This window comes from Sylvia atricapilla, chromosome Z, assembly GCF_009819655.1.
Source record: "Sylvia atricapilla isolate bSylAtr1 chromosome Z, bSylAtr1.pri, whole genome shotgun sequence".
Taxonomy (NCBI): Eukaryota; Metazoa; Chordata; class Aves; order Passeriformes; family Sylviidae; genus Sylvia; species Sylvia atricapilla.
The window spans coordinates 51386810-51406504 of NC_089174.1; the positions used below are offsets into that span (position 1 = coordinate 51386810).

A 19695-nucleotide genomic window follows, 5' to 3' on the forward strand; every position below is an offset into this window, starting at 1 on the left:
ATGGCCCCAGGTGGAATGGAAGCTGCTGATTCCTATAAAGCAGAGGACTGTGATGACACACTGGATGTGATCAAGGAAAATGGCACCTCCAAACTGAAAAAAGTAAGCTGTCTATGGCAAGGGTTTGTCCAACCAGCATATGTTTTCTTTCTCAAGCTGGGTCTCCTGGTCATCCAACAGACTACCACAGTGTGCTAGAAAAGAAAGCACTTCTTGGGCATAAGCTGGGGAAATGGCTCACACTAGTGGCACTCCAGCTCTGTGCCATGTCTCCTTCAGGTACCGACCATTGTGAGGGACATTTACCAATGGCTCTCATTCATCACAGAGGTATCTATTGAGTACAGTCTGGATGACACTCTACAGGAAATGACCCTTGCTCAACCACATGATGTGGTGGTGACCCTCCTGCGGTGTGCCCCATCATGTGACAGGTACAAGGCCCACTGGCCTAGAAGGCTCAGGACTTAGCAGCCTGAGAGCCCATCCACCTGTAGACCCTATCCCACATGTGCTGGCAGAAAGAAGAAGATTTTCTGGCCCTCTGACACCTTTGTTTCCCAGTCATTGCATGTCAGCCTGAGACCCTGCTGCTGTGCTCCTTTCCCTGTCATTTAAGGCACCATCACTTGGCTGTCTGCTACTCACAGCAGCAGTCTGACTAGGTGTTGCTGGACAGGGGTAGTGGGCAGAGGCAGAGCTGGTGAACAGCTGGGGACTCTGCAGTTGCTCAGGCCATGGTATTGTGGCCAAAACCCCAGTGACACAGAATTCTGGGCCTGCAGAGTTGCTGTTACCATGTGGAGGGCGATTGTCTCCTCAAGCAGAACTGCGGAGAAGGTGCTGCCAGAGCTTCTCTGTGTGCTGGAGGATTGGCCACTGCACAGCACATCTACCTCCGATAAGGATGACTCAGATGTCTTTTCCCTGGCTGTGAGTTTCTGACCCAAGCACATCCTCAAGGGCTGCCTCTCTGGCATGTCTCCATCCTTTGTCCCCCACCACTCCATCCCCTGCCTTACATGGTGTGCTAGAAACCTGAGGTCACAGAGGTGCAGAGGCAGCCAGGTCAGACGCTGCTCCCCCTGTGTCTGCCCTGGCACAGAGCAAGGCCTGACCTTCATCCTCCCATGGCTGGGTCCTGCCACGCAGATGTCTTGCTGCTGAGCGTGGTCTCTGGCTGTTTTGGTTTTTGCAGGCAACCAGAGCACTGTGGGAGATCATTCACCTGCCCCAGTGCCCAGAGATACTGATTCTGCATTTCCCTCGCCTCTTTGTGGGCCTGCTCTTCCAAGTTTTCTCCAGCACAGCGCAGATGCCAGTGGAGGTCAATGCCTTCTGGACACAGTGCCAGCAAAAGCACTGCCTGCCCGCAAACCCCAACAGGTGCTCCATTCTGGCCCTCCTGTCTCTGCAGTACCCTTGGAGCTGGGGCCAGGATTCCTAGCATGACCTGGGCTTTGCTCTGCACACAGATTTGGATTGCTGACCATGAAAGCACTGCTCAGTCACCTTGAGTACGAGGATGTGGTGTCTGGAGTTGAACGTGAGTGTGGCTGGGACACACTCCTCAACACTGACACCCACCACCATACAATGGGTCTTCTGGCCAGGTGAGAGCCCATTCTCCCTGCTCCAGCTATTCTTTCTCCACAGTCTCTACAGAATCCCTGTGGTCATGGGTGAGAGGGACTTGTCACTGAGGAATGGGGCAGTAGAATGACAAAGCCTTGAAGGGCTGGGTTCACCGGAGCAGCCACAACCCAAAGTGCCACCATCTCTTTCTATGAGGAGTGCAAGCATCTCTGTGCTGATGGCACAGAGCAGGGGCTCTGTCTGCAGGCAGCCTCACTGAGGAGAGCCTGCTGAGAACAGGGAGGGTGCATGGAGGGCTACTGACAGCCTGGGGGACAGGACGGCCCTGTGGGCAGAATGGGTGGTTTTTCAGCCTCTTCATTCCTGAAATGAGCCTGCTGGTGTTTGGCTCCACCTTCCTCCTTGCAAGAGGTAGTGGTGAAAGAAGAGGCCTCTCTGAGTCTGTCCCAGGAGAGGCTTTCCTGCCCTGCTCAGAGTCCACAATGTCTTTTTTCCCCTGCCAGAGCAATGCTCAGGATCTCACAGTCCTTGTGTTACCGGATTGCACGCTACCTGTTCAGGCTCCTCCACAAAGAGGAGGCACGCTGGGAGGTCGCTGCCATGGCCTTCCTTGTTGAGGTGAGCCTGATGGTGAGCACTGCCTTGCTGAGCTGCGTCCCCCCACTCTGCCCTCTTGGAGGTGCAGCTGCAGGGGAGTCCAGTTGGTGAAGGAGGGGCAGAAGTGGGCTCTGCTGTGTGCCCTTCGACCCTTGCTGCTGAGGCGACACTTACGACACCTATGGTTTGTGCTATCCTTGTGATAGTGTCTCCTTTTCCATCATGCCTTCTCAAGGCTGAAATTGGAGGCTGTAAAGAACAGGGGAACAGAGTGAAGCAAATGAGCAACCTGCACAAGGCAGTGGATGTGCAGGAAGGATCTTCAGCCTCTAGTGTACCTTTGGGCTCTGCTGCTTTTGATCTTGCATATGTCCTTATTGCTGTTTGTACCTAACCCTTTGCAGTGACAGGGTTGTATCAGTTCTGCATCCCTGACACTCAGTTGTGTGTTTCAGATCCTGCCTTGTGTTAACATAAAGCAATGGGGCAATCGCATTCTACAGCTTTTCCCAATCTACTTATGGAGGGAGTGCAGAGTGATGCGTCTCCTCGTGCTCAGATGCCTCAAGGAACTCTGCAAGAGCCCCTCTACGGTGAGAAACAGGCAGCCCTCCAGTGAGTGTGTCGCTGAGTAATACAATAGCTTGCATTTGGATGGGCTTCAGAAGATGGGCAGCTTCTTCCAGCTCTCCTGACTTCCATTCATTCACAAGACTCCATTAGATCAGGCCTTTGGCCTCTGGGCTCTGAGGCAGCAGCATAGGATTGAACTGCTGGAGTGGTTCTGGCAATGCAGCCTTTCACAGCTTCACAACATTGCATTGTGTTCCACACAGGCCAACACAATATGGGCCCTGACTGAAAGCCTCACAGAGGTGCTGAAGGATGAAGATAGGGAGGTGAGAGGGTTGACCCTCTCTGTGCTCAGTGAGCTGTTCCTGAACAGAGATGAGCCAATTGCCAGTTCCCTTGCTCTGCAGCTGGTTGAGGCACTCCAGCCACTCTTTGACAAGGTAAGGCTATGTGCCCCCCACCACAGGTACTGTGTGCTGCCAGGAAACTGTTCCCTTGTGGATTTTCAGTTCCATGCCCAGGTGGGCCCGGAGCAGTCAGTTCTGAGGTTCTTGCTCCCTTCCTTTTCACTAGGGTACTAGTCACGTGAAGCTGCTTACCATTCGCCTCTTTCAAGCAGTGATGGAGTTGGTAGAGGAAGAGGGAAAAAAGCCCCTAGAGAGAAATGTCCGCCAGAGCCTGTTCCCACTGTTCTGTCACTTGCATGACAAGAACCAGTTTGTGGCAGAGGTTAGAATTTCTGAAATGCTGGTGTGCAATTTGGAGGTGACTTGGCTGCCTCCTGTGCTGATACCTTGTGAAGCCATTGGCCCCTGCATTCTTCTCCTCCTTGCTACAGAGCAGCAGTACTGGGGCACCAGTTTTCTGCTGTCCTGGCAGTACTAGGTGCCTGAGATGGGGGGTGACCCGTCACTCTGCCCACGCAACAAATCCACTTGTGAATTTGGTTTTGCAGTTGCTGCATCTTCCCATTAAGGGCGAGGAAAAACCCTGAGTCTTCCCTGGGTGCACGGATAGTGTCTGTGCCCTCATCAGGGGTTAAATCTACTGGTATCTGCTGCTCTACAGGCCTCTTGGGAAACTCTGCTTCAAGTTAACACATTCCTGCAAGAAAGAAAGTTGGAGCATCTGTTGGAATGCAAATGGAGAGGTGAAAAGTGCCTGGTAAGGATGGACTCAAGGCCCCAGACTCAGCCTTGTCAATGCCTGCTAAGGCAAGCACAGTATTGCAAAAGAAAGCACTTCTTGGGCATAAGCTGGGGAAATGGCTCACACTAGTGGCACTCCAGCTCTGTGCCATGTCTCCTTCAGGTACCGACCATTGTGAGGGACATTTACCAATGGCTCTCATTCATCACAGATGTGTCTTCTGAGCACAGACTGGATAAGACCCTACAGGAAATGCCCCTTGCTCAACCACATGATGTGGTGGTGACCCTCCTGCGGTGTGCCCCATCATGTGACAGGTACAAGGCCCACTGGCCTAGAAGGCTCAGGACTTAGCAGCCTGAGAGCCCATCCACCTGTAGACCCTATCCCACGTGTGCTGGCAGAAAGAAGAAGATTTTCTGGCCCTCTGACACCTTTGTTTCCCAGTCATTGCATGTCAGCCTGAGACCCTGCTGCTGTGCTCCTTTCCCTGTCATTTAAGGCACCATCACTTGGCTGTCTGCTACTCACAGCAGCAGTCTGGCTAGGTGTTGCTGGACAGGGGTAGTGGGCAGAGGCAGAGCTGGTGAACAGCTGGGGACTCTGCAGTTGCTCAGGCCATGGTATTGTGGCCAAAACCCCAGTGACACAGAATTCTGGGCCTGCAGAGTTGCTGTTACCATGTGGAGGGCGATTGTCTCCTCAAGCAGAACTGCGGAGAAGGTGCTGCCAGAGCTTCTCTGTGTGCTGGAGGATTGGCCACTGCACAGCACATCTACCTCCGATAAGGATGACTCAGATGTCTTTTCCCTGGCTGTGAGTTTCTGACCCAAGCACATCCTCAAGGGCTGCCTCTCTGGCATGTCTCCATCCTTTGTCCCCACCACTCCATCCCCTGCCTTACATGGTGTGCTAGAAACCTGAGGTCACAGAGGTGCAGAGGCAGCCAGGTCAGACGCTGCTCCCCCTGTGTCTGCCCTGGCACAGAGCAAGGCCTGACCTTCATCCTCCCATGGCTGGGTCCTGCCACGCAGATGTCTTGCTGCTGAGCGTGGTCTCTGGCTGTTTTGGTTTTTGCAGGCAACCAGAGCACTGTGGGAGATCATTCACCTGCCCCAGTGCCCAGAGATATTGATTCTGCATTTCCCTCGCCTCTTTGTGGGCCTGCTCTTCCAAGTTTTCTCCAGCACAGAGCAGATGCCAGTGGAGGTCAATGCCTTCTGGACACAGTGCCAGCAAAAGCACTGCCTGCCCGCAAACCCCAACAGGTGCTCCATTCTGGCCCTCCTGTCTCTGCAGTACCCTTGGAGCTGGGGCCAGGATTCCTAGCATGACCTGGGCTTTGCTCTGCACACAGATTTGGATTGCTGACCATGAAAGCACTGCTCAGTCACCTTGAGTACGAGGATGTGGTGTCTGGAGTTGAACGTGAGTGTGGCTGGGACACACTCCTCAACACTGACACCCACCACCATACAATGGGTCTTCTGGCCAGGTGAGAGCCCATTCTCCCTGCTCCAGCTATTCTTTCTCCACAATCTCTACAGAATCCCTGTGGTCATGGGGGAGAGGGACTTGTCACTGAGGAATGGGGCAGCAGAATGACAAAGCCTTGAAGGGCTGGGTTCACCGGAGCAGCCACAACCCAAAGTGCCACCATCTCTTTCTATGAGGAGTGCAAGCATCTCTGTGCTGATGGCACAGAGCAGGGGCTCTGTCTGCAGGCAGCCTCACTGAGGAGAGCCTGCTGAGAACAGGGAGGGTGCATGGAGGGCTACTGACAGCCTGGGGGACAGGACGGCCCTGTGGGCAGAATGGGTGGTTTTTCAGCCTCTTCATTCCTGAAATGAGCCTGCTGGTGTTTGGCTCCACCTTCCTCCTTGCAAGAGGTAGTGGTGAAAGAAGAGGCCTCTCTGAGTCTGTCCCAGGAGAGGCTTTCCTGCCCTGCTCAGAGTCCACAATGTCTTTTTTCCCCTGCCAGAGCAATGCTCAGGATCTCACAGTCCTTGTGTTACCGGATTGCACGCTACCTGTTCAGGCTCCTCCACAAAGAGGAGGCACGCTGGGAGGTCGCTGCCATGGCCTTCCTTGTTGAGGTGAGCCTGATGGTGAGCACTGCCTTGCTGAGCTGTGTCCCCCCACTCTGCCCTCTTGGAGGTGCAGCTGCAGGGGAGTCCAGTTGGTGAAGGAGGGGCAGAAGTGGGCTCTGCTGTGTGCCCTTCGACCCTTGCTGCTGAAGCGACACTTATGACACTCACTACTTTGTGTTTCAGGTCCTACCTTGCCTTAACTTAGAGAACTGGAATGAACGCATCCTACAGCTTGTCCAAATCTACCTATTGAAGCAGTGCAGTGTGATGCGTCTCCTGATGCTCAGATGCCTCTTGGTACTTTGCAAGAGACCTGCTATGGTGAGAAGGAGGCTGCACAGCTGAAGCTGTGCAGGCAGTATTTGGCTGAGTAACACAATAGTTTGCAATTGGTTGAGTTTAGAAGATGGGCAGCTTCTTCCAGCTCTCTTGACTCCCCATTTGCCTGCCCAGAGACTTTGGCTTCTGAGGTCTGAGGCAGCAGCATGGTCTTGAACTGCTGGAGTGGTTTTGGCAGTGCAGCCTTTCACGGCTTCACAACATTGCACTGTGCTCCACACAGGCTGAAAGCATGGAAAACCTGACTGAAAGCCTCACAGAGGTGCTGAAGGACGAAGACAGAGAGGTGGTGTGGATGACCCTCTCCGTGCTCAGTGAGATGTTCCTGAACAGAGATGAGCCAATTGCCAGTTCCCTTGCTCTGCAGCTGGTTGAGGCACTCCGGCCACTCTTTGACAACGTAAAGCTCTGTGCCCCACCCCACTCCCCCCACCTCCCCCAGATGCTGCCAGGAAACTGTTCCCTTCTGGATTTTCAGTTCCAGGTGGGCCTGGAATAGGCAGCACTGGGGTTCTTGCTCTCTTCACCAGGATGCCAGCCATGTGCAGCTGCTGTCCATTCGCCTCTTTCAAGCAGTGATGGGGTTGGTAGGGGAAAAAGCAGAAAAGCCCCTGAATGACTGCATGCACCAGAGCCTGCTCCCGCTCTTCTACCACATGTACGATGAGAATCAGTTTGTGGCAGAGGTGAGGACACTGAGCTACTGGTGTGCCCCGTGAGCAGGCTCAGCTGCCTGCTGCTCTAATGCCTCAAAGACCACAGCACTTCTGCCTCTTCCTGGCCTTTGGCTGGTCCTATGCCCTGCAATGCTGTGCCATCTCCCAGTCTCTGCTGCTCTGCAGGCCTCTTGGGAAACCTTGCTTCAAGCAACAATATTCCTCAAGAAGCGGAATCTTGAGCAGCTTCTGGAGACGGAAGAGCTGTGGAGGTTTGGCGAGTGCCTGGTAAGGGTGGCCTCAAAGCCCCAGACTGTGTCTGAACAAGCTCTCTGCCCTCAATACCCACTGTAATGGGCTGGCAGCTGTGGCGCCTGTCTATTGCTGCACTTACCACCAACAGACTGCTCCCCACACATTACTCCTCTGTGGTGTGTGGCTCAGCAAGGTCTTCTCCAGGCTCCTGTGCTTCCCTCGGCCAGGCTGCCAACAAAGCCCCAACCCAGCTGTGTTTTGGTATCAGGACAGTATTGAGACTTCCTCTAGAGTAACCATCTCTCTGCTCCCTCCAACCCAGCTGTTGGCTGGCCATCAGGGGTGTCTGTGCAGAGATGTCAGTCCTGGGTGCAGGGGCTGCCCATCCAAGGGTAAGAGTCGGTGCCAATCCTTCCCTCTGGCCTCTTGTTCTCTCTTCAGCTGGAAGAGGAGAGAGACAGAGCAGATGGGTACCTGCGCCAGTCTGTGATGTACCTGCAGAGCCCACAGAAGTCCATGCGAGAGGCAGCTATCAGGCTCACTGGTGAGCCAAAACCCTCAGGGTCCCTCACTGCCCTACTGCAGCTTGGCCACAGCCACATCAGCAGGACTCAGCCCAGTGGCTGTGGTACACTGACTATGCCTCAGGACTCCCTGCCACCCTCTTCCACCCTTGTTCTTGTGCTTTATATGTGGCTCAGCCCTGCCAAGGTGAAGAGGACATGTGGCCAAACTGGCAGCACTGGTGTTGGGGAGCTGTGCCACTGGGGTGATGATAGGCTTGTTGTCCCTAAGTGCTCAGCAGCTGCCACTTGAGCAGGCAGCAGGAATTGCTCTAGGTCACCAATCGGGATCAATGAGAGCAGTGGGATGTCAGAAGGGATGGGTGTGAATGCATGAAAGATCCTGGGCATGGCTCTGCTCTCTGTTCACGAGAGGGGTGGTGTGGGCAGAGCAGGCAGAGATTTAAGGGACACTTGGGGTATTCATGGCAGGCACCTTAGGGCTTACCCTCTTTCTTCCAGTTCCCTTCTGGGAATGGGAAGAGCTGGGATTGGGTGGGGTGGGACAGAGTGGGGCTGCCCTGACTGGAGAGATTCCTGGGGTCCCCAAAGGTCTGGGCTCTGACCTTGTCTCTCTATTCCTCTCTGTTCCAGCCCTTCAAGGCACATCAAGTAACTTTAGCCCCTCCATCTGTAACCTTGGAAATCAAATCCGGCGCTTTCTAAGAACTGCACAGAGAAATCCTTCCTCCAGATTCGGGTGGCTGCAAAACCAGCTCTGTGAGGCATGGAGGAAGCGATCTTCTCTCTTGGAAAATGGCTGTCGTTCACTTCGCTACAGTGATTGGAGGTCCCTGTATTGCTGATCCCAGGAGCTCTCAGGGCTGCCTGAATGGAAATATGAAGTGGTTTCTGGCTCTCCTAAGCCACAGGACAGCTCTTCTCTCAAATCACTTTTTCTTCACCCCTTTTAACCACAAAGGATCCTCAAAAGTCAGTTACTGATCAAGAGATTTATCCTTTTGTACTTGTTAATCTACTGAGTCAAGCATTCATCTCCATCTAACAGAAAATATTCGGAATTGGAAGGGACCTAAAATTATCATTGAGGCCAACTCTTTAAATAAATGTTTCATGTGGGGATTGAATGTGTACATTACCTTGGTGTTATTAGCAAGCTGATTGATTGTATTTGACAAGGACAATAGAACAGAACAGCATAGCCTTGGAGAAATAAAAATAGGATTTAACTCAATCAAGCAGAAGTCATGCAAGACACAAGCAGGATGCCAGCTAAGCTCTGCAAGGCTGAAAAAAGCAGGAGTTATAAACAATGCTGTGCTTACTCAAAAGCGAGGGTTGAGTAGTGGCCACCTAAAAAGGACACCAGATGCTGAAGACCACAGAAGACCAAAGAACCGTATAAGGACTTCTGAGAAGGGGTGTGACTCTGTAAAATAAAGTAAAACATACACATGAAGTAAGTGGGGATAGCTAAGCATTATGTAAATCAGTGAGTATGATAAAAATTCTGTTTACCCAACACTCAGGAAATTAATTAGAGGAAGGATCAGCCTGTGACCAGCATGCTTCAGTGCAGAATTCTTGCTTTCTAATATTCAAAACTGTTGTAGAAACTTTCTATCTAGAAAATTTTGGTATCACATTTGCTATAAAATGAGCACTGGTTTCTTTATGAAGGCTTCTTTTACTGCTCCTGAATAAGTCAGTCTTGTTGGAAACGCTCTTGCCCAAGCCTGACAGCTGGCTACTACCACCCAGCCAAACCACAGATGGCATGTTGGCACGGTCTCTTTGCAGTCCCTGAAAAGGGAAATTGGTCCATGGTCACCCTCCTAACTGAGAGCACAGTCTGCTACTTGAAAACTCATGTCAAGTTGGGAAGCCATTTGTGATTCTCTTTTGTGGTGGTATAAATTCCTGGAGCTGGCCATATTTTTCGTACTTTAATAATTACTGCCTGTGTCCCTCCATGGGATTTATCATTAAACCATCTACCTAGAGTGACTAAATATTCTTTGTCAGAATTGGTACTCCCCTAATTGTCCACATCCCAATATTATTTTGAGTTGCCTTTCATTTTTCCCATTGTATATCTTCCTCTTTAGAGCAGTCCTTCTCATTGATTGTCTTAGGGTCTATGAAATTTGTCATTTCCTCTGGTCAGCCATCAGAGTCACAAGAGTGTATGATGCCAGGTGATGTGAAGATCCATATTTTCCCCCTAACACCCTTGTTGCGTGACATATCTCAAGAGCATATCAAGAATCTGTACAGATGTTCAGTCATTTCCCTCTTTCCATATGTGCTGCATGCCTCAAAGCTACTAGTTCTGCTGCTTGTGCACTCATCTTTGCTGCCAGTGTTTCTGCTTCTGTTACCTGTCCCCAGCTCACCACAGCACATCCAGTCTGTTGCTATCCTTGTAGGGAGTGGCACAAGCCATCCTTAAATAGAACTAGATCTGGTCTGACCTTGTCTCCCGCCCTTCTCTTGGGCGGGAACATCAGTTAAATCAGTCTGTGCTTTACTTGAAATGTGGATCACTTGCTCACACTGGTGATGTTTTTGTCCATCATCAGGTACTTGTATTAGGTTTTTGCATTAAAGGTGTTAAGATGTGGTACCTATGTATCCATTGTGGTGTTAGAACTTTGGGTTCCTACTGATGCTGCCACTAAGTTAATACAGGCTGGTGCTCCTGCTGCAACTGCAGGTAGTTGCAGTTGATCTCTCAAGAGGTCCTAATTTCTGCATTATCTCTCCACTAGATGTTTTCTAAGTTCTCAGTGGTGCCAGTCAAAGACTTAGTCAATTTCCCTAACCTAGGAATCTCTGGATGTCAGATCCCACAGCTATGTGAAAACCTCTTGCCAGGTTTTTGTGATCAGATGTGAGAGCTTAATTATGGCCTCTCTTTGTTAGCATTTATGGCTCTTTCTCCAAAATACAACTTAAATATTTGAATTTCCTTTTGACACACCTGAAGCATAGATGGACATGCACTGTGTTCCCTCTCTGCTAGGGCAACACAATCTAGTATTACAATCATCCTTTCTCATCATGATTTCCTTATGACAAGTCATGTACATTTCTACAAGAGCTGATTCCAGTAATTTTGTATCTTAATTGCAGTGCAGTAAGTGACAAAGTCTCTGCAGATTGAAGGGGCCTAACATACCACCTAAAAGTAAAACCATTTTCTCATTCATGATTTTTTTTTAAACAGTAGTTTTTCCTTTTGGTTTTCTCCTAAGGGCAATACAAATGTCTAGGTTTAGAAAGAGAGATGTCTGCCAGGGAAAGCTGGCGCTCCCTTTGGAATGGAGGATGTAAAACCCCCTCCCTCCAAATTATTATAATTTTGCAGTTAAGAGAGCTTTCAGGCAAAGATATGGGAATAGGAATAACAGTTCTTTACTAGGAATATTAAAAATACAAATGTACTAGTACAAAAAACAAGCAAACAAAAAATCCTAGAAACACTGACAGAGTCAGAATACGACCTGACACCAAGGTCAGGGTGTTGGTAGCAATCAAACAAGTCCTCCTGGAATAACAGATGTTGTGTTGGAGTAGAGATAATCCTGTAGAAAGGGTCCAGTGGTGGCAAGAAGGGTCTGGTCTCCCTCTGGGAAATCCAGTGGAAGAACAGGTGCTCTGCTGTTCTGAATCTCAGCTTTTATCCAGGTAGGAATGCCTGGCTCCTCCCACTGGGTGGAGCATCTCACAATGGAAAGATGAAATTTTATCAGTCATGTGGTGAGCCTTAATGGCCCATTCACAGAAGATATCCCCTGGAGGAGGGATGGATCCTGGAAGAGATAAGGAACATTGCTCCACCTGGTTTTAACAGCTGGCCCATTGTTCTGGGTTGACCTGCCTCCTATCCCATATATCCCATATCCCGGATGACATTGTTGTGTCTGGCAGCTGCCCCTCCCTCTTGGGCGGGAGCCTGCAGGGTTTTTTTGCTTTTGCTTTTGCTGCGGCTGTCGGCTTTTCTGCTTCCGCTTTTTGCTAGCTTGGCTGCCTTGCTTCGCTGCTGTTGTTTTTTCTGTTGCTTTCTTTCCCTTTCTCTTTTTCTCTCTCTCTCTCTCTCTCTCTCTCCTGCTGCTGGCTTTTCTGCTGCTTCTGTTTGGTTTATTTTTCCTTTCTTCCTTCCCCCCCGCCCCCCCACCCCCGCGCAGGGTTTGAACCGGCTCCGGACCTGACCTGAGAAGTTGGAGAAGTCCCGGGCCTGCAAGAGACGCGTCACATCCTCCTCATCACAGTAACGCCCTTTTCCCACCTGTGGTGTTGGGGAGTGCTTTTTTTTATTGTCAATAAACTGGTTTTTCCATTTTTCCTCCAAGGTATTTTTCCTTCCCGAACCCAGGGCTGGGGAGGGGAAGGGGTGGTGGAGGTTTTGGTTTAGGGGACTCCTTTTAGAGGTTCTTCCCTAATTTATTCCAAACCAGGACATTTCTTGGTGCGTTGGCTGGGAAACGAGGCCAGAGGAAGTGGAAAAACCTTAATAATAATATTGGTGGTTCTAGTTGTTTTGTGGGTGTATTGGGATGGTTTTTTCTGGATTCATAATGTCATTCGGGGTGAAAGCCTGCCAATATTTCTGGTCCCCAGGGGTTTTTGAGGTCTTAATACCTCTGTGGTACCTAGGGTTATTCCCTTACATAGAAAAAGCTCTGGTATCGCTACTAATACATACTTTTTGGGGCCGTGGGGCACTAACCAGAATATTCATTGGGCTGGGCTTGCTTGTGATGCTTTATAGGAGGGCTGTTAAGATGCTTAAATCTGTTCCAGGAGTGTATAGTTTGTTGTTATGGTGGTGCATTCAGTTTGTTAGGGGAGAAGCAGGGGGAGAGTTTTTTCAGCCTCTGTCTTCCCTCTTCTCCTTTGAATTTTTTACATCTCTATTAGAAAATGTTCAGTTTCCCCTGAGTGCTAAAGAGACCACCTTTCTGGCATTTAATCTAGTAAGTTTTCTCTATACTGTCTGCAGTTTATATAAAATGAAAGCTGAGATTTCTAAAAGGGCTAATGAGACTCCTAATTTAGGGGTAAAGCCCACAAAGAGGAATCTTGAGTGGAGTGGGAAATGGGAAGATATAGGCCAAATTTTAAAGGAATTTTCTGATCCTATAGTCTGGGACTTCCCATCTGAACAAATTCAGAACCCAGCTGAGGTGACAAAATATTTGAAAGAGAAGTGCCGTGGTAATACTAAGGAGAAAAGGATTATTGCAGTGAGCTGGGCCCTGGCATATGTTTACCGTACTCTGCTAGATACTGAAGGACAGCAGATAAAAGAAAGGGAACAGGGAGATAAGCTAGTTACCACCCCAGTCACTCAGGCTGCAGCTAATATCCTGGGCTCCAGGCCAACAGCTAAACCAGACAGGGAGTCTAAGACACTGGCAGTCGCCGGGGCAAAGAGAGCACGAAAGACTGATCGACCAGTAGAGGATGATGATGATGATGAAGATGAAGGTGAAGGGCCCTCAAAGCCTCCCGAGGACACCCAATCAGAAGCTGGACAAACTGATATAAAATCAGAAGCTGAACCAACTGACACCCGACTGGAAGCCGGACCAACTGGCCTAAGATCAAATGTCCAACCAGCTGGCACAAGATCAGGACCCACTATCGGTTCTTTCTCCCTGAAGGACCTTTGAGGTTTAAGAAAGGATTACACCCAACGACCAGATGAGTCTATAATTAGTTGGTTAGTCTGTCTTTGGGATGCTGCAGGTGAAGCTACAATTCGGGATGGCACTGAAGCAAGGCATTTGGGCTCCCTGTCACATGATCCAGTTATTGACCAAGGAATGATGAGGGAGGCTACCCCTTGCAGTCTCTGGGAATGAGTCCTGGGAAGTGTGGCACAAAGATACCTGTGTGCAGACGATCTCTACATGCAGCAGACCAAATGGAAGACCATAGAACAAGGGATCCAACGCTTGAGAGAAATGGCAGTGGTAGAGATTATCTTCTCAGATGACCTAAACACTAAGAACACAGACTTGGTACCATGTACACCCATGATGTGGTGGAAACTTGTACGACTTGGACCATCTGAATACGCTTCTGCTCTAGCAATAATGAAGCAGGAGGAGACACATGAAATCGTGCTCGATATGGCAAGGAAGCTTCGAGCATATGCTGATGCAGTACATGGCCCAACTCACGCCAGGATTGCAGCTGTGGAAACGCGACTGCAGAAACTGGAAGATAAATTAGAGGAAAATCACAAAAAAGTCAGGGAAGAGATTAGGGAGGACTTCCTCCAAATTTCGGCCGTTCAAATTAGAGACCCTGGTGTTCAACGCGCGCGTACCTCTGTTGGGGAGAGAAGGCGCACCCCGCGAACCGAGTTGTGGGTCTTCTTGCGTGAAGCTGGGGAGGACATGAGGAGGTGGACGGAAAACCCACTGCTGCTCTGGCACAACGAGTGCGTAAATTGAAAGAAGGTAGGATTCAAAGAGGAAGTCCTACTAAACAGAGAGCAGCACCACTTGTCTGCAGCCGGGACGATGATGATATGTCTGATCCTCTGGAGGGAACCTCTAGGACATATGTCCAAAGAAAGAAAGATAATCAGGCTTAGAGGGGCCCTGCCTCTAGCCAGGTAGAGGTTGGGGAGAATCGTGTGTTTTGGACTGTGTGGATTCGATGGCCTGGCACATCAGCGCCACAAAGACATGAGGCTCTGGTTGACACTCAATCTCAATGTACTTTGGTGCCATCGGAACATGTCGGGGCAGAACCAATTTCCATTGCCAGGGTGACAGAGGGAGTACAAGAGTTGACTTTGTTGGAGGCTGAGGTGAGCCTGACTGGGAAGGACTGGCAGAGACACCTGATTGTGACCGGCCCAGAGGCCCCGTGTATTCTGGGCATAGATTTTCTTCGGAATGGGTATTTCAAAGACCCAAAGGGATTCAGATGGGCATTTGGAATAGCAGCTGTAGAAACAGAGGGTGTTAAGCAACTAAACACCCTGTCTGGACTATCAGATGACCCATCTGCTGTGGGATTGTTGAAGGTGGAAGATCAGCAGGTGCCAATCGCCACTTCTATAGTGCATCGATGGCAGTATAGAACAGTTCGAGATGCAGTGACTCCCATCCACAAAATGATTTGGGAGTTGGAGAGCCAAGGGGTGGTCTGTAAAACCCACTCACCCTTTAACAGCCCCATTTGACCTGTGCGCAAGTTGGATGGAGAATGGAGGTTGACTGTGGATTACAGGGCATTGAATGAAGTGACTCCACCGCTGAGTGCTGCCGTGCCGGACATGCTGGAACTCCAGTATGAGCTGGAGTCCAAGGCAGCAAGGTGGTATGCCACTATTGACATCGCCAGTGCCTTTTTCTCCATTCCTCTGGTTGCAGAATGCAGGCCTCAGTTTGCTTTCACCTGGAGGGGTGTGCAGTACACTTGGAATCGACTGCCCCAGGGGTGGAAGCACAGTCCTACCATTTGTCATGGACTGATTCAAACTGTATTGGAAGAGGGTGAGGCTCCGGAACACCTGCAGTACATCAATGACATCATTGTGTGGGGGAACACTGCAGCTGAAGTGTTTGAAAAAGGAGAGAAGATTATCCAGATTCTTCTGGAAGCTGGCTTTGCCATCAAGAAGAGCAAAGTCAAGGGACCTGCTAGAGAAATTCAGTTCCTGGGAATTAAGTGGGAAGATGGACGGCGTCAGATTCCCACTGATGTCATCAATAAGATCACAGCGATGTCTCCACCAACCAACAAGAAGGAGACACAAGCTTTCCTGGGTGTCATAGGTTTTTGGAGGATGCATATTCCAGAATATAGTCAGATTGTGAGCCCTCTCCACCTGGTAACTCTCAAGAAAAACACTTTCCAGTGGCGCCCTGAGCAGCAACACGCTTTTACTCAGATCAAACAGGAGATTGCTCACACAGTAGCCCTTGGCCCAGTCAGGATGGGACCGGATGTGAAGAACGTGCTCTATTCTGCAGCTGGGAGCCATGGTCTGTCCTGGAGCCTTTGGCAGAAGGTGCCTGGGGAGACTCGAGGCCGACCACTGGGATTTTGGAGTCGAAGTTACCGAGGGTCGGAAGCCAGCTATACTCCAACAGAAAAGGAAATTCTAGCAGCCTATGAAGGGGTTCGGGCCGCCTCAGAGGTTATAGGTATGGAAGCACAACTCCTCCTGGTACCCTGACTACCGGTGCTAGGGTGGATGTTTAGAGGAAAGGTTCCCTCCACCCACCACGCCACCAGTGCTACCTGGAGCAAGTGGATTGCCCTCATTGTACAACGTGCTCAAGTTGGGAAATTGAATCGCCCTGGAATTTTGGAAGTAACTACAAACTGGCCCGAAGGTGAAAGGTTCAGTGTTCCAGATGAAGAACAAGAACCAGTGACCCGGGTGGAGGAAGCTCCGCCATATGACCAGTTGCCAGCAGAGGAAATATGTTAGGTTTTATTCACTGACAGTTCCTGCCGTGTCATAGGGATGGGTCGGAGGTGGAAGGCAGCTGCATGAAGCCCCACATGACAGGTCGTAGGGGTCGTTGAAGGAGAGGGTGGATCCAGTCAATTTGCTGAATTCAAAGCCATTCAACTGGCCCTAGATATTGCAAAGAGAGAGAAGTGGCCAAGGCTCTATCTCTACACTGATTCTTGGATGGTAGCCAATGCTCTGTGGGGATGGCTGAAGAAATGGAAAGAGGCGAACTGGCAGCGTAGAGGAAAACCAATTTGGGCTGCTGAAGAATGGAAAGATATTGCTGCCCGGTTAGAAAACCTACCTGTGAAGATTCACCATGTAGGTGTCCATGTCCCCAAGAGTAGAGCTAATGAGGAGCAGCAAAATAATCAGCAGGTAGATCAAGCTGCAAAGATAGGGGAGTTGAAGGTAGATCTTGACTGGGAGCACAAGGGAGGGTTGTTCCTAGCACAATGGGCCCATGATGCCTCAGGTCACCAAGGTAGAGATGCCACCTATAAGTGGGCACGAGACTGAGGGGTGGATTTAACCATGGACAGCATCTCTCAAGTTATCAGTGACTGTGAGACGTGTGCTGTCATTAAACAAGCCAAGCGGATGAAGCCTCTCTGGTATGGAGTGTGGGGGTGGGCGGAGCCCCAACTGCTTTGCCCTGGAGGGAGACAAGCTGAGGAGTTAAGGAAGAATTTCGCAACTTCACCCAGACCCCCTAAGACAAAGACAAACCTCCTAGCCACGGCGACCTGTCCGGAGACCCACAAGCCCCCTCAGGATTTTATGTAGATCTGTTACAATTGATTGGTTCTGTACCCTTTTCCTCCCACCCTGGTGTCCCATAAAAACCCCTGGGTTTCCTCTGGTCGAGAGAGGTTCCTCGTCCCTGGATCCCTTTCGCTAGTACCATTACAATAAAGTACCACCTACGGAAATTCCATACGAGACCTCTCTCTCTCTCACCACGGCCGGCTAAAAGAGGGGCTAACTCACAAGGGCATGAGCTGAGAGCACTGAGCTGAAATCACTGAGAGCTGAAATTACTGAACTGAAAAATCATTGCTCTGCCCGCTGTTGAGAAGCCCCTCTGCCAGCTGAGGAGCGCCCTGACCCCCCAAGGAGCTGTTTCTAGTGAGACATCCTTTGGTGTGGCTGTGGCGCTCTGAGTCCCAAGTGGCGGACCCCATCCACCAGCTAGAATAATGGAGGGCGGTGGTCTAAGTACAAGTATGGGGAGGCCTGGCAGATTGATTACATCACGCTGCCTCAAACCCGCCAAGGCAAGCGTCATGTGCTGACCATGGTAGAAGCCACCACAGGATGGTTGGAAACCTATCCTGTGTCTCATGCTACAGCCCACAACACCATCCTGGGCCTTGAAAAGCAGGTCCTTTGGAGGCACGGCACTCCCGGGAGAATTGAGTCAGACAATGGGACTCATTTCAAAAATAATCTTATTAAAACCTGGGCTAGGGAACATGGCATTGAATGGGTATATCATATCCCCTACCATGCACCAGCCGCGGGTAAAGTGGAGAGGTACAATGGGCTGTTAAAACCACCCTGAAAGCATTGGGTGGAGGGTCCTTAACAAACTGGGAGCAGCATTTAGCAAAAGCCACCTGGTTAGTTAGAACCAAGGTTTCACCAACCGAGTGGGTCCTGCTCAGTCCCAGCACCTTAATATAACAGATGGAGATAAAGTCCCAGTGGCCCATGTTAGAGGTTTGTTGGGAAAGACAGTATGGATCAACCCTGACTCGAGTACGGGCAAACCTATCTGTGGAGTTGTCTCTGCTCAAGGACGGGCTTGTACATGGTGGATAATGCAGAAAGATGGAACGATGCGATGTGTACCTCAGGGAGATCTGAATATGGGGTAAGATTGATATGTGCTGAATGTTACTACCATTGTCTGCGCGTTAGATCAGTTAGACATGAAACAGAAGGAAACGTATAAGTGTTGAAGGTCTGAGCAAGTAAGATGGATGGAAATGTGTGTTAAAGGTCTGAGTAAGTGAGATGAAGGTTTTAATTGGATGGATATATGGGATAAGGGGTGGAATGTTCTGGGTTGGCCTGCCTCCTATCCCATATATCCATATCTTGGATACATTGTTATGTCTCGCAGCTGCCCCCTCCCTCTTGGGCGGGTGCCTGCAGTTTTTTTTTTTCTTTCTTTCTTGCCTGTTTCGGCTCTTTCTTTGCTAGCTTGGCTGCCTTTGCCTTGGCTTTGCTTTGCTTTGCTCTCTGGCTGCCCCTGCCGCCATTTTTCTTTCCCCCCGCTGCTTCTGTTTGGCTTTTTTTTTTCCCTCCTTCCTTCTCCCCGCCCCCAAGGTTTGAACCGGCTGCGGACCTGACCTGACCTGAGAAGTTGGAGAAGTCCCGGGCTTGCAACAGACGCGTCAGCACCCTCCTCATCACAGTAACCCTTCTTTTCCCACTATTCAGTGTTGGGGAGTGGTTTTTTGTTAATAAACCGGTTTTTCCACTTTTCTTCCAAGGTATTTTCCTTCCTGAACCCAGGGCTGGGAGGGAAGGGGTGGTGGAGGTTTGGTTTAGGGGACTCCTTTTGGAGTTCTTCCCTAATTTATTCCAAACCAGGACAATGTTCAGTAGACTTAGGGAATTTTAGCATTCATCCTTTGTATCCTTCCTGCTTCAAAGATCTCAGGTCAATTCACACAGTTCCCCATGAACTCCATGGCAGTTAGAGGTATGAAGAGGGAGGGCTGTGAAGATGGTGGCCTAGGGTCCCATCTGGATTGCCAAACTGTTAAGGTAACTTCCCTGTCTGACCATATCGTGGCCCACTTGGCTGGGGACATGATGTTCACCCTAAATTCTTTGTTCATTTGAACAAAGACACCAGTCCATATGTCAGGGACTTCTATCCTTTTACTATTACTCACCTAAAATCTAGCAACTGGCCCTTCCAGCACATCTACAAAACTGCAGAAGTGCTGGCCAACAAGCTCTCAACTTCTACAACCACCTACCAGTTCTCACCACAGACTTTCGTACAGAGCAAGGGGTAGAAAATACGATAGCCATACTTTTCCAAGACATAACAAGAAAGGAGAGAAATAAAGACGGAAAAGACAGAAAGAGAAGGAAAATCTTGATGACTCTGTAAGATATTCAAAACAACAAGGCTGAAGGCTGCGATATTACCACCGACACGGAACGTCCTTCAGCGAAATCGCATGATTCGTGACCGGACAGGTGTCAGCGTGGCTTCTTCCGTCACGGCCGACTGCGACACTATTGCGCAACACGGCTTCCAACACGCGCGCTGACACCGCCAGGGACAAAACGTCCCCGCAGGCGCCGCCTTCCGCTCGCAGGGCGCTCCGCCTCCCGCAGCCGCCGCGCCGGAGCCGGCTGCGCTCGCTGCGCCCGGCGCTGGGCTCACGTCACGGCGCCGC

General features: G+C 50.3%; 1 long non-coding RNA gene across 3 annotated transcripts; it reads right to left on the reverse strand.

Annotated features, from left to right (window-relative positions):
• Positions 1–6775: 6775 nt before the first annotated feature.
• Positions 6776–11602, reverse strand: LOC136373647 (uncharacterized). 3 transcript variants are annotated; one of them, XR_010745690.1, is made up of 4 exons: positions 11270–11602; positions 9105–9208; positions 8919–8982; positions 6776–7696 (listed from the first exon to the last, which is right to left on the reverse strand). It is a non-coding gene; the product is annotated as an uncharacterized lncRNA (long non-coding RNA). The 3 variants fall into 3 exon arrangements; XR_010745691.1 differs by lacking the exon at positions 8919–8982; XR_010745689.1 differs by lacking the exon at positions 11270–11602 and having other exon boundaries at positions 9105–10245.
• Between the last annotated feature and the right edge of the window lie 8093 nt (positions 11603–19695).